The 21,677-nt window shown below is 36.8% G+C and overlaps 1 protein-coding gene and 2 long non-coding RNA genes across 4 annotated transcripts in view; 2 read left to right on the top strand and 1 right to left on the bottom strand.

Annotated features, from left to right (window-relative positions):
* The window catches only part of AlaRS (alanine--tRNA ligase, cytoplasmic), a 99,313-nt gene that overhangs the window by 53,413 nt on the left and 24,223 nt on the right, over positions 1–21,677 (top strand). The gene's annotated exons all lie outside the window — the stretch shown is intronic.
* Positions 17,851–18,488, top strand: LOC142225795 (uncharacterized). The gene is made up of 2 exons (XR_012719426.1): positions 17,851–18,061; positions 18,117–18,488. It is a non-coding gene; the product is annotated as an uncharacterized LOC142225795 (long non-coding RNA).
* Positions 18,081–18,911, bottom strand: LOC142225796 (uncharacterized). The gene is made up of 2 exons (XR_012719427.1): positions 18,510–18,911; positions 18,081–18,450 (listed from the first exon to the last, which is right to left on the bottom strand). It is a non-coding gene; the product is annotated as an uncharacterized LOC142225796 (long non-coding RNA).

Below are 21,677 nucleotides of genomic sequence, written 5' to 3' on the forward strand. Positions count from 1 at the left end.
CCAGTATTTGCATTTGGCTATTTCTAAAGTGGCAACGACAGTGTCTGCATTGCACACTGCAGGAAGCAGAAACAAGTTAAGCTCGTTTTTAGCAATTATACAGGCTCGAATTACATCATTACCAGTATACTGCAATAGTTTGAACCCCGGAGTACTTAATTCACATATTTTGTTTCTATAAACATATGGTTCTTGAATAAGAACTATGTCTATGTCCCCTTTCATCAGGAGAACTTTTAAGGCAGCACATGCAGCCTTACAATGATGAAGATTTATCTGGAGGATCCGTAGGACCATCGAGATTTTCAACAACCGTCACATCAGCCGCTTCAATCGAGTCATCAAGAATGTCCTCTTCAGAGATCTCGGTGACTCTCGCAATAACCATAGGTTCAACTTTGGTGAGTTCTGAGGCAGTAGAAGCCTCCTCACGCATACGGTATCTATCCATGTCTTCAACTTTGGTATCTCCCTCGACTTCGCAAGAGGATCCGCTTACTTCTGATTCAGACAGAGGCTTGTCCATTTCTGAATCCTTTAGCTGATCGTTTTTATACACCTTCATTTGGATATAATGAAAGCCATAACATACACGGCCCTGAGACTTTGCTAGATGTGGCAAAGACTGAGTGTTCAATATAAACACTGCATGCCGTCTTGGCCCATCCACTTCATCCAAACGGCCAACCTTCCAATCAGCTGTTGGAAGATCTGGATTGCATTGTTTCAGTCTATTTAAAATAGATTCAGGGTCAGGAGGGTTTGCAGGTATCCACGCATGTGCTCTAGGTCTAGCCGGTATGTCTTTCTTCTCGACTAACTCCTTCTCAAACTTCACCAATTAGTATCAGAGCAGACAGAGCATTCTCAATTTCCCCCCATTTTTGCTTTGGAACCATACTGTCCAATGCTCCTTTATTTATGATTGCCATCACAAGACTGTCTTTAGCAACTGAGGCAAACGATCCCTTTTTGGAGGATGGCAGTTCATCCGGTGATCGTTCCCTTTTTCCAGCCTCAAGAATTCCTTGATCCCATTTTAAGGAATCGCTTTGTTTAGCCGACAACGTGCTTGGGTCGACAGATCCTAATTCGTAGTAGGTACTTATTACGATGATTTTATCCGCTATTAAAAAACACGTCCGTTCCGTTCGACGGTTGAATAGTAATAGTAATCATCTCACGATAGCGAACACCATTCACAGTAACTGCCTGACCGGCCTCATTTTGGAAAAAATACGGCCCGATGATGCCGCCAGCCCATAAACCGCACCAAACAGTCACTCTTTGTGGGTGCATTGGTTTTTCGACAATCACTCTTGGATTCTCATTCGCCCAAATGCGGCAATTCTGTTTATTGACGAATCCACTGAGGTGAAAATGTGCCTCATCACTGAAGATGATTTTCTTCGAAAATTGATCATCCACTGTTGCCATTTCTTGGAACCATTCTGCCCATTCACGACGTTTGGAATGGTCAAGAGGCTTTAGTTCTTGAGCCAATTGCACCTTGTAAGCGTGTAAATGCAAGTCTTTATGCATAATGTTCATCAACGACGAGCGTGAGAGGTGCAATTGTTGGGCACGACGACGAGTTGAGGTGGACGGATCTTCAGCCACACTGTCGCGAACAGCAGCAATATTTTCTGCAGTACGAGCTGTACGAGCATGCACTGGTGCTCCCACATCTTCTACAGACCCGGTTTGCTCGAATTTTTCTACGATTTTTGCGATTGTACGCACATTTGGACGATCAAATTGACCAAAAAATCACGAAGTGCACGATATGCATTTTGATTTGAACACCCATTTTCATAATAAGTCTTTATAACTTTAACACGTTGTTAGATTTTGTATCTTTCCATGGTTCAAATTGAGTAAGTCTGAAATAGAGAAATGTCAAATAAAATTCGGAAAAATAACTTGACGTTTAGGTGTGGTTAACATTCAACATTGGCCCTTAGAATTTAACCTCCCTTAAGTTGTATATCATCTGCATAAATGGATATGTCGGAGTTTGTTACGGACTGTCTTATATCATCTATGTAAAGCATAAATAAGATTGGTCCTAATATAGAACCTTGAGGAATCCCAGAATAAATATCACACAAATTCGAGTTCTGACCATTATTTGTGACAGAAAAGAAGACATCAAATTACAAGATGTATCAGAGAAAAAGGATTGGTCATAGAGAGAGAATGTAATATACCATGATCAATCGAATCAAAGGCCTTACCTAGATCTAATACAGCGAGTATCGATGGCAGATTACTATCCATAGCTCTTCTCACAGATTCCGTCAGTTTAAGAATAAGAGTGGTTATACTAATATGCCTGCGATGTCCAGATTGACACGACAACAAGAGAAACCCGACCCAAATGGTCGGTAATTCGATCCTTAAGCACATATTCAAAGGCTTTCGACAAAGAAGGTAAAATGGATATTCGCCGATAGTCGCCTGGGATAGTACCTCCAGTATTTTTCTTCTCTTGCGGGACTACTCTAGCCGTTTTCCAATCCGAGGGAAATTTACTTGTCATAATTATGTTATTGAAGACATGTAAAATATGTCCACAGATCACAGGAAATACAATCTTTATGAACCTAATGGGAATTCCATCAACACCCATAGCATTAGAACCTATCCTAAATATTGCACGTTGTAGTTCAAAAGAACTGATCAAATCAAACGCTCTACGAACAATAATTAAATAGATCCGATATTAATGACAAAAAGCTGATTGTTCTAAAATATTTGCATCCAATAATTTTAAAATCGAATAAAGATATGAATTATTTTGAATTTGTGTGCGCATATAACTTCGTGTCCGCATAACTTTTTTTCGTAAGTGCTGATATGTCGATCATGTTTTGCTAGAAATTAATATTGAATTTTATAAGTATGTACCAATTACTGATACATTTTGATGTGCATTATGATTTTAATTCTAGCAATTTTGATCTATTAAATGGCTTTCTTAAGCGCATTAATTAGATGGTAAATGTCTGTAAAAGCTTATTTGAATTATAATTCAAAAGCGTATTTGAATTATCGTAATACAAACAAAAAAAAATTTGAATTTGTACATAAATTGGTACATTTTAAATAATTTATGGGCTCTTTCATAAAATAGATGTACATTGTGATACCACATTAACTAAAAGTACCTATTACATATGGACACTTCTAGTTTTAACCGCTGAACCTTCTTGATTATTTTTCTTTGTTGAACCAATCAGATTGTTCCAAAAACATTAGCAGACTGCTTAAGTTAACGTTTTCCAGATCCGCCAGTAATCGGAAGCTATATTCTCCTAAAAGTTGCTTGCGCTTTACATAAAATGCAGGACACTCACACAAGAGGTGTTTAATTGATTCCTTTTCCTCCGCATCATGACAGCTCATACAATAGTCATTATACTTCGCGCCTATAGTTTTTGCAAAATCGCCTATCAGGCAGCAACCCGTTATAGCAGATATCAGGAGTGGTATCTGAAGTCTCGAGAACACTAGCATATCTAGTGTGAGGTTTAAGTTTAAATGGGGCCATATTTGCTTGGTGTCGTTATGGCCCCATCGAACATTTGCCATCATAACAGCCTTCTCACGCAGCATGAGCTTGCAGGTAGCCAGGGACATAGCAACAGATTCTAGTTCCCCTGGAATATGTGAGGTAGTCCCTAGCCTTGCCAACTCATCCGCTTCGCAGTTCCCCGGTATGTTCCTATGGCCAGGCACCCATATTAGGTGAATATTGTACTGCTCAGCCATCTCATTGATGGGGATTAGAGTCTCAAACTTTTTGTCGAAAAGTGGTTTTGCCAGGGTGTAATCCACTACGTTAGGCATATCTGGCATTATTTTGAGGACCGAACTGTGACCGTAACTTTTCCGACCACAGCGATAGCTCGCGCAACCGCACAGCCGTTGTTGCAGCTGTCTAAAGGCAATAGATGCAGCATGACATTAGGGGAATTTGTTCCTGTCTTGCTGAATGCGCCTGAGATACACAAACACGCCATACGCTGAACTTTGTCTAAACTTGTTGGCTGGCGAAGTGTCGGCCACCAGACTACAACACCATATAGCACAGATCTAACCACTGCCATATGAAGGTATACAAAAGCGATCAGCCAAAGGATTCCGAAACGGACAAGCCACCGGTAGAATCAGCAGTGAAAAAATCTCCTAGCGAAGCCGAAGGAGACATAAAACCTGCAGACTATGGCGAAAATCATATGCGGGAAGTTTCTACAGGCTCAAGCCACACCAAAGCTGAACCGCGGATTGTTGCGAGAGTCACCGAGATCTGTGAAGAGGAAGCCCTTGATGACTCAATTGAAGCGGCTGATGTGACGGTGGTTGAAAATTTGGATGGTTCTACGGTTGTGCTGCCTTAAAAGTTCTCCTGATGAAAGGAGACATAGATATAGTTCTTATTCAAGAACCATACATATATAAGAACAAGATCTGTGAATTAGGCACTCCGGGTTTCAAACTTTTGCATAATGCCGGTAACGATATAAATCGAGCATGTATAATTGCTAAAAATGAACTAATCTTGTTTCTGCTTCCTTCATTGAGCAATGCAGACACTTTCGTAGCCAGTCTCGAGATATCCAAATGCAAATATTGGATATCTTCGGTCTACATGGGACATGATAGGGAGATGCCACCCTGTGCCGTTAAGACCTTAGTTGAGGAGTCACTAAAAACAAAGACAAAACTCATTATGGGATGTGATGCAAATGCACATCATAGTATATGGGGAAGTGGTGACATTAATACAAGAGGAGAGTCACTCCTAGAGTTTATTTTGCGTACTAACCTGGTAGTTTGCAATAAGGGAGATGCACCAACCTTCGTCACCAGAAACAGACAAGAGGTTTTGGACGTCACGTTGACCTCTCCGGATCTGAATGATAAGATATCTGAGTGGCAAGTTTTGAGGGAACATAGCTTCTCAGATCATCGCTACATCAGTTTCAGATTGGCTGTTCGTACTTCAAAGCCCATATTTCCGCCAAATGTTAGGAAAGTTGATTGGAATAGGTATAGGGAATCGTTCAATTTGATGATACCGGAAATGCCAGAGACAAATATGAGCACTGTGCAAGATATCGAACACGCAGTGGAGCGGATTACTAAGGCCTTCAACATGTCACTGAAAGCTGCTTGCCCTAGAGGAAAGCCAAGGGGAAAAAATCGGCCGCCATGGTGGACTACGGAGTTAAGTAATATGAGGAAATCCTGCAGGAAGCTCTTTAACAAAGCAAAGTCCACAAGAGCTCCGGAGGATTGGGACACTTACAGGATGAATCTGAGAGAATATAAACGAGAACTGAGAAGGTCTCAACAAAACTCTTGGGATGATTATTGTAGCAGTATTGAGAATACGTCAGAGGCTTCCAGACTACGGAAGGTACTAGCATCTACTAACACCGCTCCAGGTTTCATTAAAACATCGGACCAGTGAGGAGACGTTGGAGGTACTTTTGGACACACACTTCCCTGGAAATCAGACGGTTGAACCATGTTCCGGCGGTGTAACAGAGGCTCAGTGATCATTTCCTATCGAGGAAATTGTGTCGGAATCTAGAATAAAATGGGCTTTAAATAGCTTTGGACCATTCAAATCCCCCGGACCTGATGGAATTTCTCCGGCGGAGTTACAGGCAGTGGCTGAAAGAATTATCACCTGGTTGACGGTGATATATAAATGATGTGTAAACTTAGCATATATTCCAGAAAAGTGGAGGGAAACAAAAGTCGTCTTCATACCTAAAGCAGGAAAAGCCTCTCACTCGAGTGCGAAGGATTTCCGACCAATCAGCTTATCCTCATTCCTACTTAAGACCCTGGAGAGGATGATAGACATGTATCTTAGAACTAGCGTGGATTCAAGTATGCTCTCGAAACGACAGCATGCATACTCGAAGGGCAGGTCTACTGAGACCGCATTGCATGAACTAGTCAGTTTTATTGAAAGCTCACTATCTGTCAAAGAATACACAATCGTGGCGTTTCTAGACATCGAAGGGGCGTTCAATAATGTCCATCCGAGCTCGATATTAAATGGACTCAGCTCTGAATGTTGATCCAGGTATACTTAGGCTGTTAGACGAACTTCTAATAAAGAGACATATTTCAGCCACACTAGGGCAAGCAAACATACAAAGGTATGTGAACAGAGGCACTCCCCAAGGAGGAGTTCTATCACCTCTTCTTTGGAATGTTGCTATAAACAACCTTCTGGTTTCCCTAGAAAAAGAAAGGATAAAAGTGGTGGCATACGCAGATGATGTGGCGCTAGCAGTCAGGGGAAAATTCCCATCCACAATCAGATATATTATACAGAGAGCTCTCCGGATGACTGAGAAATGGGCGAAAGATAATGGTCTTGGTGTAAATCCAGCAAAGACAGAACTAGTCATGTACTGCAAAGATCGCAAAACTCCCACGGTTAGGCCCATTTCCTTAGGGGGTACTGAAATTCCCTTTGGTGAGTGTGCAAAATACCTTGGCGTTATTTTGGACAGGAAGCTGAATTTTAGGCTTAATATTGAAGAGAGGGCGAGAAAAGCCACGGTAGCTTTGTACTCGTGCAAAAAGGCAATAGGGAAAAAGTGGGGACTAAGACCAAAAATTGTGCATTGGCTATACACGGCAGTGGTTAGACCTATAATGCTATATGGTGTTGTAGTCTGGTGGCCGGCACTTCTGAAACCGACTTGTTTAGATAAAGTTCAGCGCATGGCGAGCTTATGTATCTCAGGCGCATTTAGTAAGACAGGAACAGACTCCCTTAATGTCATGCTACATCTATTGCCTTTAGACATTTTGGCCAAACAGTCAGCTGCAACAACGGCTGTGCGGTTGCGCGAGCTATCGCTGTGATCGGAAAAATGTACGATCATAGTTCGGTCCTCAAAGTAATGCCAGATGTGCCTAACGTAGTGGATTACACCCTGGCAAAACCACTTTTCGACAAAAAGCTTGAAACTCTAATTCCCAACAGTGAGGCGTGGTGTACACAGACCCCGGGGAATAAAAGATATATAGATTTCTATACTGATGGCTCCAAATTGAATGGACAAGTGGGGATCGGAGTATATTCTAAAGATTTGGAAATTCGAATAGGGAAAAGATTACCTAATCACTGTAGTGTTTTTCAGGCTGAAATATTGGCAATAGGTTAGGTTAGGTTAGGTTAGGTGGCAGCCCGATGTATTAGGCTCACTTAGACTATTCAGTCCATTGCGATACCACATTGGTGAACTTCTCTCTTATCACTGAGTGCCCGATTCCACGTTAAGCTCAATGACAAGGGACCTCCTTTTTATAGCCGAGTCCGAACGGCGTTCCACATTGCAGTGAAACCACTTAGAGAAGCTTTGAAACCCTCAGAAATGTCACCAGCATTACTGAGGTGGGTTAATCCACCGCTGAAAAACTTTTTGGTGTTCGGTCGAAGCAGGAATCGAACCCACGACCTTGTGTATGCAAGGCGGGCATGCTAACCATTGCACCACGGTGGCAATAAGAGAGGTGGTGAATTGGCTGAGAAGTAATGTTCCAACAAATATTGGCATTAATATATACTCAGACAGTCAACCTGCAATAAAATCCTTGGACTCTGTGTTCCTCAACTCGAAAACGGCCATCGACTGCCGCAAATCTCTCAATGAGATGGCTGAGCAGTACAATATTCACCTAATATGGATGCCTGGCCATAGCAACATACCGAGGAACTGCGAAACAGATGTGTTAGCAAGGCTAGGAACTACCTTACATATTCCAGGGGAACTAGAATCTGTTGGTATGCCTCTGGCCACCTGCAAGCTCTTACTGCGTGAGAAGGCTGTTATGATGGCCAATATTCGATGGGAAAATTGCAAGGGATGTAACGACACCAAGCAAATATGGTCCCATTTAAACTTAAACCGCACACTAGATATGCTAGTGTTCTCAAGGCGACAGATAGCACTCCTGATATCTGCTATAACGGGTCGCTGCCTGATAGGCGAATTTGCAAAAACTATAGGTGCGAAGTATAATGACTATTGTATAAGCTGTCATGACGTGGAGGAAAAGGAATCAATTAAACACCTTTTGTGTGAGTGTCCTGCTTTTTGTGTAAGGCGTAAGCGAATTTTAGGAGCATATAGCTTTAGATTACTGGCTGACCTGGAAAACGTTAACTTAAGCAGTTTGTTAATGTTTTTGGAGCAATCTGGTTGGTTCCACAAAAGTAAATAATAGAGAAGGTTCAGTGGTTAAGACTAGAAGTGCCCATATGTAATAGGTACTTTTAGTTAAATGTGGTATCACAATGGACTGAATAGTCTAAGTGAGCCTGATAATTAATCGGGCTGCCACTTTAACCTAACCTAACCACTGCCGTGTATAGCCAATGCACAATTTTTGGTTTTAGTCCCCACTTTTTTCCTATTGCCTTTTTGCACGAGTACAAAGCTACCGTTGCTTTTCTCGCCCTTTCTTCAATATTAAGCTTAAAGTTCAGCTTCCTGTCCAAAATAACGCCAAGGTATTTTGCACACTCACCAAAGGGAATTTCAATACCCCCTATGGAAATGGGCCTAACCGTGGGAGTTTTGCGATCTTTGCAGTACATGACTAGTTCTGTCTTTGCAGGATTTACCCCAAGACCATTGTCTTTCGCCCATTTCTCAGTCATCCGGAGGGCCCTCAGAATAATATCTCCAATTGTGGATGGGAATTTTCTCCTGACTGCTAGAGCCACATCATCTGCGAATGCCACCACTTTTATCCTTTCTTTTTCTAGGGTAACCAGAAGGTTATTTATAGCAACATTCCAAAGAAGAGGTGATAGAACGCCTCCTTGGAGAGTGCCTCTGTTCACATACCTTTGTATGTTTGCTTGTCCTAGTGTGGCTGAAATACGTCTCTTCATTAGAAGTTCGTCTAACAGCCTAAGTATACATGCCTCCCCCGCCGAGGTCCGGATCATGGTGTGTACGATGTCTCCTCGTTACGGAGACGAGGCCCTCACGGTCGGGAAGGTGGTCAGTGCGACCGTTCATAAAAAATAAGTTAGTCTCTAACAGAAAGATACAAATAATCACCCTCGCCGTCGCTTTTCGTCTGTCGTTACAAAATGGTATTCCGTTCGTCGATATATTCTGCTAACAACTAAAATCCTGGTGTCGTTTTTTGTCGACAATAACCTCGCTTTTTGTCGCCGTTAAATTTACCAGTGACTTTATTAATCGAACAATTGAAAAATAAATTTAAAAAATTAAAATTGGTAAGAGGTAAAGTGATTAATCTTCAATAATTAAAAAAATGGAAAAAAAGGAACTAGAGATCAGCCATTAAATGAGCTAGACTGACTCCAACGATTTAAAACCAGTTGGAGCCAATGGTTTGTGGTTCAATGCCTTTGAACTTTACACCCAGAAAAAAGTGCCTTCGGAACTAAAGGAAAAAATGTTAATCAATTTTGTTTAGCCATTTTATTTCCATTAAGTTAAATTTTTGTTTAAAATAATAAAATTTACTTGCTTCAGTAAAAAAATCCTAAACTGAAAGCAGTTAGGAATAGTTCATTAACTAGAATAAGGCATGGAATTTTACTAATATTGATTTCTTCGCTGGGTATAAGAATTTACTACTGAACAAGAAAATTTTATTCACTGATAACAAAGCATTCGTAAAAATAAACAATATGAACTAAAACCAAGTTTCCTCAAATTTAGTAAAATTTCTTATAAAATGATAATTCTGACTTCCTTTATTATAGAAAGCTTATCATACATACGAATAACACTTGGCATAGAAACATATTTTAGTTCATTCGTGCTAAGAAGTATTCAATCATTTTAAAACTTTAGGAGACACACTTGTTAGAATATAGGAAATTTTCCTATATTTCTTTTATCTACCTGTAATCGATACCTGTCATCGATGTAATCGATATGTTTGCGCGTGGGTTGTTTTTTTAGTTGGAATCGCGTTGTTATGATATACGGAGGGATTGTTAAAAAATAATATAGTAAAATAATATTATAAATAGAAAATAAAATATTTGTTATTTTAAATTAGTGAGAAAAAATTACGTTCGTGATGGTGTATAAAGAAAGAAAACAGAATAACAACCCCTTCATTCGTTTTCATTTTGGAATCTTCAATTAACAGGTAACATTCAGTGACGCTAACCTTTTGGGAAAAAATTGGTTTATGATTTTTTTATATTTGTAGGTATTGAAATTGTAAAAGGAGGACAAAATCGTTACGCAGCAACGTATTAAAAGTGAAACGTACAAGAAGAAGAAAAAATGCTTTTTACAATTGATGACATTACATGGAAACTGGAAATACTGGAATAATAAACTAATATTTCAAGGCCAGTCGATGCTGTTGATTCTTAATAAATATAATTAATATATTAATAAAACGTGTATTTTATTGAAGAAAAAATTGCCTATATAAATAAATAAAATTGAATTTAACAACGAAGGTAAGCAGTTGTAAGTTTGAAGTAAAAAGATTTACCACAAATAAGTAAGATTTGTCCCAATGAATGAAAAAGTTCAATAAAATCATTCCATATATGAATTCAATTCAGTTAAATTTTTTTATTCTGTAATATAAGAGTACATAAATATAGGAAAATGTTAACTAATATATGGAATGCATTCTACCTACTTTCGACGAAAATCACATCGTTCAAAAAATAAAAATGTCTTTGGCGCTATACTTTCTTCACAATGAGTTCATTTTAACTTAAAGAAGGGTCACTATTTTCTGGGTGTAGAGACAAATTGTAACACATGACTGTAACTATTAAAAAATCTATATTGTTCAAGTATTTATTCCAGCTTCCACTCTATGCGGAACTCAAGTTCTATATCAAGGAGTCCTGAAATGACCACGAACACAAATCTATTGATATAAAAATTCGCATTTTTATAGGAACCCTTCAAGGCCAATGTTTTATATTATTTAGCACCAAACTTAGATAACAATTGTGTCCTTCACGAACTTTAAATGATGCTTGGACACATAATGAAGCTTTTACTGTTCTTGAATATATATCCACATTTTTCCCCGCTTCAAATTTAATATTTTTTTCTGGATTTTTAGACTGAAAATTGTGTCAGAAATCAATATATTTCAAAATGAATAAATTAAAATTCATTTTTTTGCACATTAGCTGAATGTTTTCTAGTGCATAGACCAATTAAGTTACATATATAGACATCTCAAGTAAATTCACAGCGCTGTAGTTTGTCTGCACACCGTCGTAGAGGGTTCTTTTACGTCTGCAATTGAGTTTAATTTGTTTTCTTTCCTTTGTTTTCTTGATGAAACACCAAACATTGTAAAAGCATATACAATTCTATAAATTCACACCTTTTTTTGTAATGCAAATTGAGTGATTTGTACGGTAATTCTCTTTTTCCAAAAAAAGAAATTGAGTCACTTGACTGCGCAATTGAGTGGAATGACTGCGCACACCCTCAAAAAATCGCTTCTGTAACATATACTCCCAAACACATTTTGCTTCAAGCATATACATTTTTGGGTATTGCCCAAACATTTATATATTTGATTTCTTCCAATATATAATATGTTTGAAAGCATAAACGAATGTACGTAGAAAGGATACCCTACACCGTCGCTATGGTGATGTCTATATGTCGGTTCCAAGATAGTTTCGTATCAAATATCACACCCAAGTTCTTCTAGAAAAACACAATTGGACATCGTCTGCATAAATATGTCATCACAACTTTCACAAACATCCACTATATCATTTATTTATACAGATCCCTGTGGTACTCCTCTGCCGAGATTCATAGGTATTTATTCGTTAGGGAGAACGTTGATCGATCGGATAACTTAATTAGATTACCTAGCTTCATCTTCTTCAAAAAACTGAGTGGATATTTTTCTATTGTATATCAGAGGCTGAGGGTTGAATATTAAATTATTTTAATTTGCGGTTTTGGTTATGACTGAGACTTGGCTCAAGTCATCGGTATATGATCTGGAATTCGCGGGCTACTTTGAGTCTATTTATAGCAATAGTACTTATGATATATGAATATTAAAAAATAAATATTCATATAACCTCATGTGTAGAAAATTTTATTTATGTATAGATATGTATACAATATTTTTATAATATTAAATTGAGCCGACGGGCTTTTTGGGCAGCAAATAAATGACTTCTTCAGTCGGCACATTTATTCGGCGATGAACCGACATTAATGCCAATCCATTGAGTCCACTCTCGCTAGTCGAATTTCTAAGATACGTCTTTAATCTCTTCATTGTTGAAAATGAACGTTCGGATGAGCTTGTAGTAACTGGCAAAGTGACCAAAATTTTTAAATGAATATGCACGTTTGGAAATACATCTTTATGCCAAAGCGACAATTTAGATTTATTATTATTTTCTTGTAAAAATCTGCCATAAAACGAAAATGTATTTGCTTCAAAATTTGTTTCAGGCTTTACATATTCTGTCGGAATTAATTTATAAAGATCAGTCAGTGTTAACTGATGTATGAAATCTTCTAAAAGTGGAATTATTATAGTAATGCTCACTAACATTCGCGCGGCGTTTCTGATGTCCAGTTATGCGAGTCATTGCAATTTTTTCACCAAAGAAGGTTCTCAGCATCCAAATATACGTCTGCAAATTCTGTTTCCGAGTTTTCACGCATATTTTTGAAATGGTTAAAATAAGTTCAACATGTTGAACAGCTGCCGCTAAGTCGCATGAAGTGGACTGTAACATCTTGCATAGTGGTAATGTAGAAGCAAATAAACTATTTAAGCAGCATAAGCCCACAGCGAATTGGCTATTTGATATTGATTTTACAAAAGACTATGCTGTTGATGATGTACAGTATGCAAAATCCGTATTCGTACACCCGCGAGGAAATAGGAAAATCGCTATAATTTTAAGGTGTGTAATACCAAAACCAAAAACTTTTTCATATTAATATTGTTTATGCAAAATACAAACCATACAAAAAAATATGGCACCGTATTGCATCAATTCTAATGTAGATGGGCGTTTTTCATTTGAAACAAAATCCGTATTCGTACACAATAACATATATGAAAAAAAATTATTTTACAATATATTATAACTAAAGTTAATATTTTGTTGGATATCCTTTTTGTTTTAGAACTGCATTTAGACATCTTGGAGTGGATTCGACAAGTTTGGATGTTAATTCTGGGGATATTTGATCCCATTCAGTTTTTAATGCTGTTTTGAGGTCCTTTACGTTTCTAATAACGTATTTTTTTAATTTTTCTTAAAAATTGACCATTGGTCCACAATAGGATTGAGGTCTGGGCTTTGGGGTGGTGTCTTAAGATATTTTGGACAGTTGTACAGGATCCAAAGTCTGGAATCTAGAGCGGTGTGTTTCGGATCGTTGTCCTGTTGGAAGATAAAGTTCTGGGACAAACCTAATTTTACGGCACTCTGTTTCAAGTTTTGCTTCCAAATGTTTATATAATCCTTTGCTGTCATTATTCCATCCACAAAATTAAGGTTTCCAACGCCTGCTGCGGAAAAGCACCCCCATACCATCACTGATCCCCCACCATGCTTGAATGTACGAATTAGGTTATGGCGTGATAAGCATGTATTTTTCTCTCGCCAAATTTTTATGCGTCCATCGTATACTTTGATGTTGAATTTTGACTCATCAGTAAAAATAACTCTTTTCCAGAAGTTAAAATCTTCATTTTTGTATTTTTTAAAGAATGTAATTCTCTTTTGCTTATGAAGCCTGCTGATAATAGGTTTTCTGACAGCATACCGGCTCTTAAATCCACATTTTTTTAAATAATTTCTCACTGTCTGGAGGGTAACACGTATTCTAAAATGTTTTTCGAAACTTACAGCCAGTTATACCTCATTTACTGTCGGATCGATGCGAATTTGATGGCGAAGGAATGAACAGTGTCTCCTTGATAGCTTGGAACGGTTAACTTTTCGACGTTGTTTTTTTAACTGGCCACAAGTTTTGAATTTTGAAATAATATATTGTATTGTAGAAGCACTGCGCTTCATTAATTTTGCGATCTCACGTAAAGATTTTCCACTTTTATGCAGATCTATTACAATTTTTCGTTGTTCGTCCGAAAGTTCGCTTGATTTTTTACCTATATCGATTTTCGCGTGCTACTTGCAGAAACAACACTAAATTTGATTTATTTCGATAACACAGGGCTCTATAACCAAAATGCAAAACACCGAAACAAAGTTTTGTTAAAAACTCCCATTAGAATGAACAGTAAAAACAGGGATGTCAAGTGTACGAATACGGGTTTTGTTTTAAATAAAATGAAAAAGCGCCATCTACACTAGATTTGATGTAACGCGATGATATATTTTTTTGTGTCGTTTGTATTTTGCATAAACAATATTAATTTGAAAAACTTTTTGGTTTTGCTATTACACACCTTAAGTTTATAGCGATTTTCCTATTTCATCGAGGGTGTACGAATACGGATTTTGCATACTGTATCACAATCTCTATCACCAATTAGTTCTTCTAAAGCGCCAGCAATTGCTTTATAAATTTCCTTAAACCTTAGCAATCCATCATGATTTTCAACCCATCGGGTTTCACACATTGCGGTTAATGTTTTCCATTTTGTTTCGGGCATAGTGTTTTTGCAGCTCGGTGTATGTTATCTAGTACATATCGAAATTTGTTCCTGTGGCGAAATATCCGTTGTTTCATTGGCAAGCAAGGAGAAACTCAGCATTATTTATAGCTGTTACCAGTTGTTTTTGAATTACTTCACCGCAAACAGAAATCAACTCATTTTGTATGGATGGACTGTAATATGTACAATTTAACTGTAAATTTTCATCGCGCTGCTTTAAATCAATATCTTCGAAAATTACTATCATTAATCTCTGCTTCAGATTCATTGAATTTTATATTTCCATAATCGGGAGTTCCCCTTAATGCTAATTCTTGTCCTCCACACAGTTTAATGGTTTCAATGATGGGAACCAGTTTCTTCCTATTTTTGGCAATATTAACTGCACGAGCAATGTCTAATTGACTTCTAATGTCTGTTTGTTTTTTGCTATAAACATTCATAAAATTATCAGCTAATAATGTACTGTGTTGGTGGTATTGGCTTCTCTGATGCCGGTAAAAATCCGCGATAGCATTTTTCCACTTATTTAATGGTTGTAGTGCCAATAAATTGATAAGTGATAAATTCCGCAGCAAACAAAAGGCAAATCTTGCATAAAGCACCTTGAAGGCTCTTTCATGGCATAGACCAGCCAGGAGAATTGATTAAACTATTTGTGTTGGAATTTCAAATGTCTTTTGATATCTGTGACTGGAAATTTAAAAGAATTGTTTGGTATCCAGGGTGTTTTTAATAAATTATATTTAAGGTCGTCATCTATTTTTCGCTTTGAGTCTACATAAAAGCCTACATGCAATGTATCGGGCGGGTTTGACGTATTTTCTTCAACGGCAGTAGAATTGGTAGTGGCCACCGGAATAACGTCATTCGTGCTAACAGACACTGGTGAAAATTGACCATTTTCTGGTCCCTTATCTTGACCTTCATCTTTTTTTTTTGTTTTTTGAACATGTATTTAAAAAGAGTGGAATTGCTTGTGCGCTTCGACATTTAATATTGTAAAACTATAAAATAATTATATATGTAAAACAATAAAAGAAACGTATTTGCTAAAAACATTACTCAGTTGATAGAATAAAATACGACTTATAAAAATCTTGCACTTGTGAAAAGCAATAACTCACGCACGGTATAATCAACTTGTTACAACTTAACGAATTTGTGAATGAAAACGAGAGCCAGACAAAGTAAAAAATACGAACAATTGTCTGTGTTAAAAAGTACCTTAACTTAACTGCCAACTGCGGCAGAGCCTAAGCAGCGAGATAAAAAAAACTCGCTAGTATAGGAATTCTACTGTTGGCCGTCACTGATTTATCCTAAATATAATAATTTGTGCACCTCACTGCCTGCCTGTGGTGAAGCTTTTCTTTACTCTCTTTCATTACTCTCTTGCTCGCTCATTTTTTAACACGTCATCATTCTCTTTTCACAGTCGCAGTGTGTGTGGCTGTGTGTTGTTTACACATGTGTGTTTGGCTGTTTCGTTGTTGTTGCTATAGCCAAACAAAGCGAGTCATGTTCACAAAAAGAACAACAAACACACATAAAAAGCAGAAAGACACTTTCCAAAAATGAAATTTGTGGTGCGAGAACAAAAACAATTTTTTTTCGACCGTCGTTTGACGGGCTTTTCAACTAGTATTCTATGATTCGTGCAAGTTTTATAGGTAAGCGTTTTTCAAAATAAACCCCCAGCTTTTCTTCAACATCTTTCGATAAGATTTTTCTATGCTGCTAAAAATATATATTTATTTATATAAAACAAGTAAGGAAAGTCTAAAGTCGGGCGGGGCCGACTATATTATACCCTGCACCACTTTGTAGATCTAAATTTCGATACCATATCATATCCGTCAAATGTGTTGGGTGCTATATATAAATGTTTGTCCCAAATACATACATTTAAATATCACTCGATCTGGAAGAATATGATAGACTTCTACAAAATCTTTAGACTCAAAATTTAAGTCGGCTAATGCACTAGGGTGGAACACAATGTTAGTAAAAAAATCGGACAGACGGACAGACGGACATGGCTATATCGACTCAGGAGCCCACCCTGAGCATTTTTGCCAAAGACACCATGTGTCTATCTCGTCTCCTTCTGGGTGTTGCAAACATATGCACTAAGTTATAATACCCTGTTCCACAGTGTGGAGCAGGGTATAAATATGGGAAACATTTAAATCTGAAGCAATTTTAAGGAAACTTCGCAAAAGTTTATTTATGATTTATCGCTCGATATATATGTATTAGAAGTTTAGGAAAATTAGAGTCATTTTTACAACTTTTTGACTAAGCAGTGGCGATTTTACAAGGAAAATGTTGGTATTTTGACCATTTTTGTCGAAATCAGAAAAACATATATATGGGAGCTATATCTAAATCTGAATCGATTTCAACCAAATTTGGCACGCATAGCAACAATGCCAATTCTACTCCCTGTGCAAAATTTCAACTAAATCGGAGTTAAAAATTGGCCTCTGTGGTCATATGAGGGTAAATCAGGCGAAACCTATATATGGGAGATATATCTAAATCTGAACCGATTTCAACCAAATTTGGCACGCATAGCTACAATGCTAATTCTACTCCCTGTGCAAAATTTCAACTAAATCGGAGCAAAAAATTGGCCTCTGTGGTCATATGAGTGTAAATCGGGCGAAAGCTATATATGGGAGCTATATCTAAATCTTTACCGATTTCAGCCAAATTTGGCACGCATAGCTACAATGCCAATTCTACTCCCTGTGCAAAGTTTCAACTAAATCGGATCAAAAAATTGGCCTCTGTGGTCATATGAGTGTAAATCGGGCGAAAGCTATATATGGGAGCTATATCTAAATCTGAACCGATTTCAACTAAATTTGGCACGCATAGTAACAATGCCAATTCTACTCCCTGTGCAAAATTTCAACCAAATTGGGGTAAAACTCTGGCTTCTGGGACCGTATTAGTCCATATCGGGCGAAAGATATATATGGGAGCTATATCTAAATCTGAACCGATTTCAATAAAATTTGGCACACTTGACTATTGTACTAATTGTTCTTCTTTTGCAAAATTGTAAGCAAATTAGGGTAAAACTCTGGCTTCTGGGGCTATCTAAGTCCATATCAGGCGAAATATATATATGGGAGCTATATCTAAATCTGGGGGGTTACTCTGTATTGCGATGCGTAAGAAAAATTGTCGCGAATCGAGTAATTGGTACTCAGTAATTCGTTTTCGTATCTACCTTGCGCATCTAGTTTTCGCAAATCTGGCATCACCGCACTCTATAATGCGAAAGCGTATGTCAAACTCGTTCGTTGATCGCAAAAATCGTGCGCAAACAAAATAGCAATCGCAAAGTAACAAATATGTAAGTAAGCACAATTAAATTTTTATATTTGTATCTAAATTGTTTATTGTTTTAGGGAAAAACCAAAAAAGTTACAGACACAGCAACGTCAGTTCCAAACTTTGGTAGACTTTATGGTCTCTTCCGCAGTTACCTCAAATTGTATGTGCTTGGGACAAAGTATTCGTTCAATCACCTCGCAAACTTCTTTTAAGCAGCGCGACATAGATTGCTCTGATAGTCCTAAAAGATGGTCTTGGCCGATTTGTAGATAACCACCTTGTCCAAGCAATTTCAAAGCAGCGGCCACTTTTATTGGAGTTGGAATGGCTGTGGATTTATTTGGAACGACGAGGTCGTCTTTAATAGCGTTTAATACATACATAAACGCATCTTTATTAAGACGAAATCTATAAAAATGAAATATTCGAAAACGTTTGTCACATAATTTGAGTTTCCATTTTCTTACCCGTGGTCACTTAGGGAGAGTATATTTGACCGATCTCGCAAAATTCTTCTTGTAATTCGTTCATGTTAATTTTCTTCAAACCATAACGCTATCGACTCCATAATTATTACTTTTTTGTTATAAACGATTAGCAAGCTTTAAAAGAACACGCACCGAACGGAAGATTGTTTAAAATGTTTTTATTTACAATTTTTTGACATTTCTTTTTATCATTTTCGTTATTGTTTACATTGTGCAGCCAGCGTTGTCATATTTTCGCTTTATTTTGCTAAAGCGTTACCATATTTTCAGTTTACTTTGCGAAAGCGTTTGCGCAAGTGATACAGAGTACCGAATTGTACTCTTAACGCATTTAACTATCGCATCGCATTTGCTTTCGTATCGCAATACAGAGTAACCCCCCTGAACCGATTTCTTCCAAAATCAATAGGGATCTATTCTGAGCCAAAACACATACTTATGCCAAATTTGAAGTCGATTGGACTAAAACTGCGACCTAGACTTTGATTACAAAAATGTGTTCACGGACAGACGGACATGGCTATATCGACTCAGGAGCCCACCCTGAGCATTTTTGCCAAAGACACCATGTGTCTATCTCGTCTCCTTCTGGGTGTTGCAAACATAAGTTATTAATCTTCAATAATTAAAAAAAATGGAAAAAAAGGAACTAGAGATCAGCCATTAAATGAGCTAGACTGACTCCAACGATTTAAAACCAGTTGGAGCCAATGGTTTGTGGTTCAATGCCTTTGAACTTTACACCCAGAAAAAAGTGCCTTCGGAACTAAAGGAAAAAATGTTCATCAATTTTGTTTAGCCATTTTATTTCCATTAAGTTAAATTTTTGTTTAAAATAATAAAATTTACTTGCTTCAGTAAAAAAATCCTAAACTGAAAGCAGTTAGGAATAGTTAATTAACTAGAATAAGGCATGGAATTTTACTAATATTGATTTCTTCGCTGGGTATAAGAATTTACTACTGAACAAGAAAATTTTATTCACTGATAACAAAGCATTCGTAAAAATAAACAAAATATGAACTAAAACCAAGTTTCCTCAAATTTAGTAAAATTTCTTATAAAATGATAATTCTGACATCCTTTATTATAGAAAGCTTATCATACATACGAATAACACTTGGCATAGAAAAATATTTTAGTTCATTCGTACTAAGAAGTATTCAATCCTTTTAAAACTTTAGGAGACACACTTGTTAGAATATAGGAAATTTTCCTATATTTCTTTTATGTACCTGTAATCGATACCTGTCATCGATGTAATCGATATGTTTGCGCGTGGGTTGTTTTTTTAGTTGGAATCGCGTTGTTATGGTATACGGAGGGGTTGTTAAAAAATAATATTATAAATAGCAAATAAAATATTTATTATTTTAAATTAGTGAGAAAAAATTACGTTCGTGATGGTGTATAAAGAAAGAAAACAGAATAACAACCCCTTCATTCGTTTTCATTTTGGAATCTTCAATTAACAGGTAACATTCAGTGACGCTAACCTTTTGGGAAAAAATTGGTTTATGATTTTTTTATATTTGTAGGCATTGAAATTGTAAAAGGAGGACAAAATCGTTACGCAGCAACGTATTAAAAGTGAAACGTACAAGAAGAAGAAAAAATGCTTTTTACAATTGATGACATTACATGGAAACTGGAAATACTGGAATAATAAACTAATATTTCAAGGCCAGTCGATGCTGTTGATTCTTAATAAATATAATTAATATATTAATAAAACGTGTATTTTATTGAAGAAAAAATTGCCTATATAAATAAATAAAATTGAATTTAACAACGAAGCAGTTGTAAGTTTGAAGTAAAAAGATTTACCACAAATAAGTAAGATTTGTCCCAATGAATGAAAAAGTTCAATAAAATCATTCCATATATGAATTCAATTCAGTTAAATTTTTTCATTCTAAAATATATAAGAATGAAAATTGTGTCAGAAATCATATCAGCTGAATGTTTTCTAGTGCATAGACCAATTAAGTTATATAGACATCTCAAGTGAATTCACAGCGCTGTAGTTTGTCTGCACAACGTCGTAGAGGGTTCTTTTACGTCTGCAATTGAGTTTAATTTGTTTTCTTTCCTTTGTTTTCTTGATGAAACACCAAACATTGTAAAAGCATATAAAATTCTATACATTCACACCTTTTTTGTAATGCAAATTGAGTGATTTGTACGGTAATTCTCTTTTTCCAAAAAAAGAAATTGAGACACTTGACTGCGCAATTGAGTGGAATGACTGCGCACACCCTCAAAAAACTCGCTTCTGTAACATATACTCCCAAACACATTTTGCTTCAAGCATATACATTTTTGGGTATTGCCCAAACATTTATATATTTGATTTCTTCCAATATATAATATGTTTGAAAGCATATTGGTCTAAACAATATAATATGTTTGGGTAGTCTAAGTTCCAAACATTATGTATTTTTTCATCCAAATTCAATAATGTTGTCTTCCAAAAAACTATATGTTATTATGTGAACATATAATATGTTTGGAAACATTTTGAACCCAAAAATATTATATGCTTAGAAGAATTTTCTCCCAAAGAAGATTGTGCTCAATTTTTTTTCTGCCTAATTGTATATTCCCTCACATTTTTCTCATTTCCATGAGTTTTTTTTTAGTTCTTAGCAACTTTTTCTGTAATACAAACATTGTAGAAGAAATTATTAAATTTTATAATTTTTTTAAATTTTACCTTTTGCCGGACAGGTATTCGAACTGCGGACCACACAGTTTGTAAGCCAGCACACTAACCACTGGTCTACGTAGCTGTTATGGTCATCAAGAGATAATTATCGTTATAATTCATATTTATATAGCATAGCTTGCGGCGCCTGTAACGACCCACTCTCCGACCGATCATACCCTTTTTCTGGACTTTGCTATTATACCAGCCGTGCTCAGTTCATAATAGGGGGTGTTCTTGGCTAAAAAGGTATATCCGGGTCCGGTTACAAAATATAAAAGATTTTAGGTAGCTTAAAAAAATTTGAAGGACACGAACTGCTTAAACTAAAAAAATAAAAGAACTAAGGTGTCGCCGCGTAACTGAAATTATTTTACTTATTTGAGGAAAATTATGGTGTTACTCAACGTTCCTCTAGTAGTCTTACGACCCTTCCTGCC

The sequence above is a fragment of the Haematobia irritans genome, chromosome 2, assembly GCF_050003625.1.
Source record: "Haematobia irritans isolate KBUSLIRL chromosome 2, ASM5000362v1, whole genome shotgun sequence".
In the NCBI taxonomy this organism is placed as follows: domain Eukaryota; kingdom Metazoa; phylum Arthropoda; class Insecta; order Diptera; family Muscidae; genus Haematobia; species Haematobia irritans.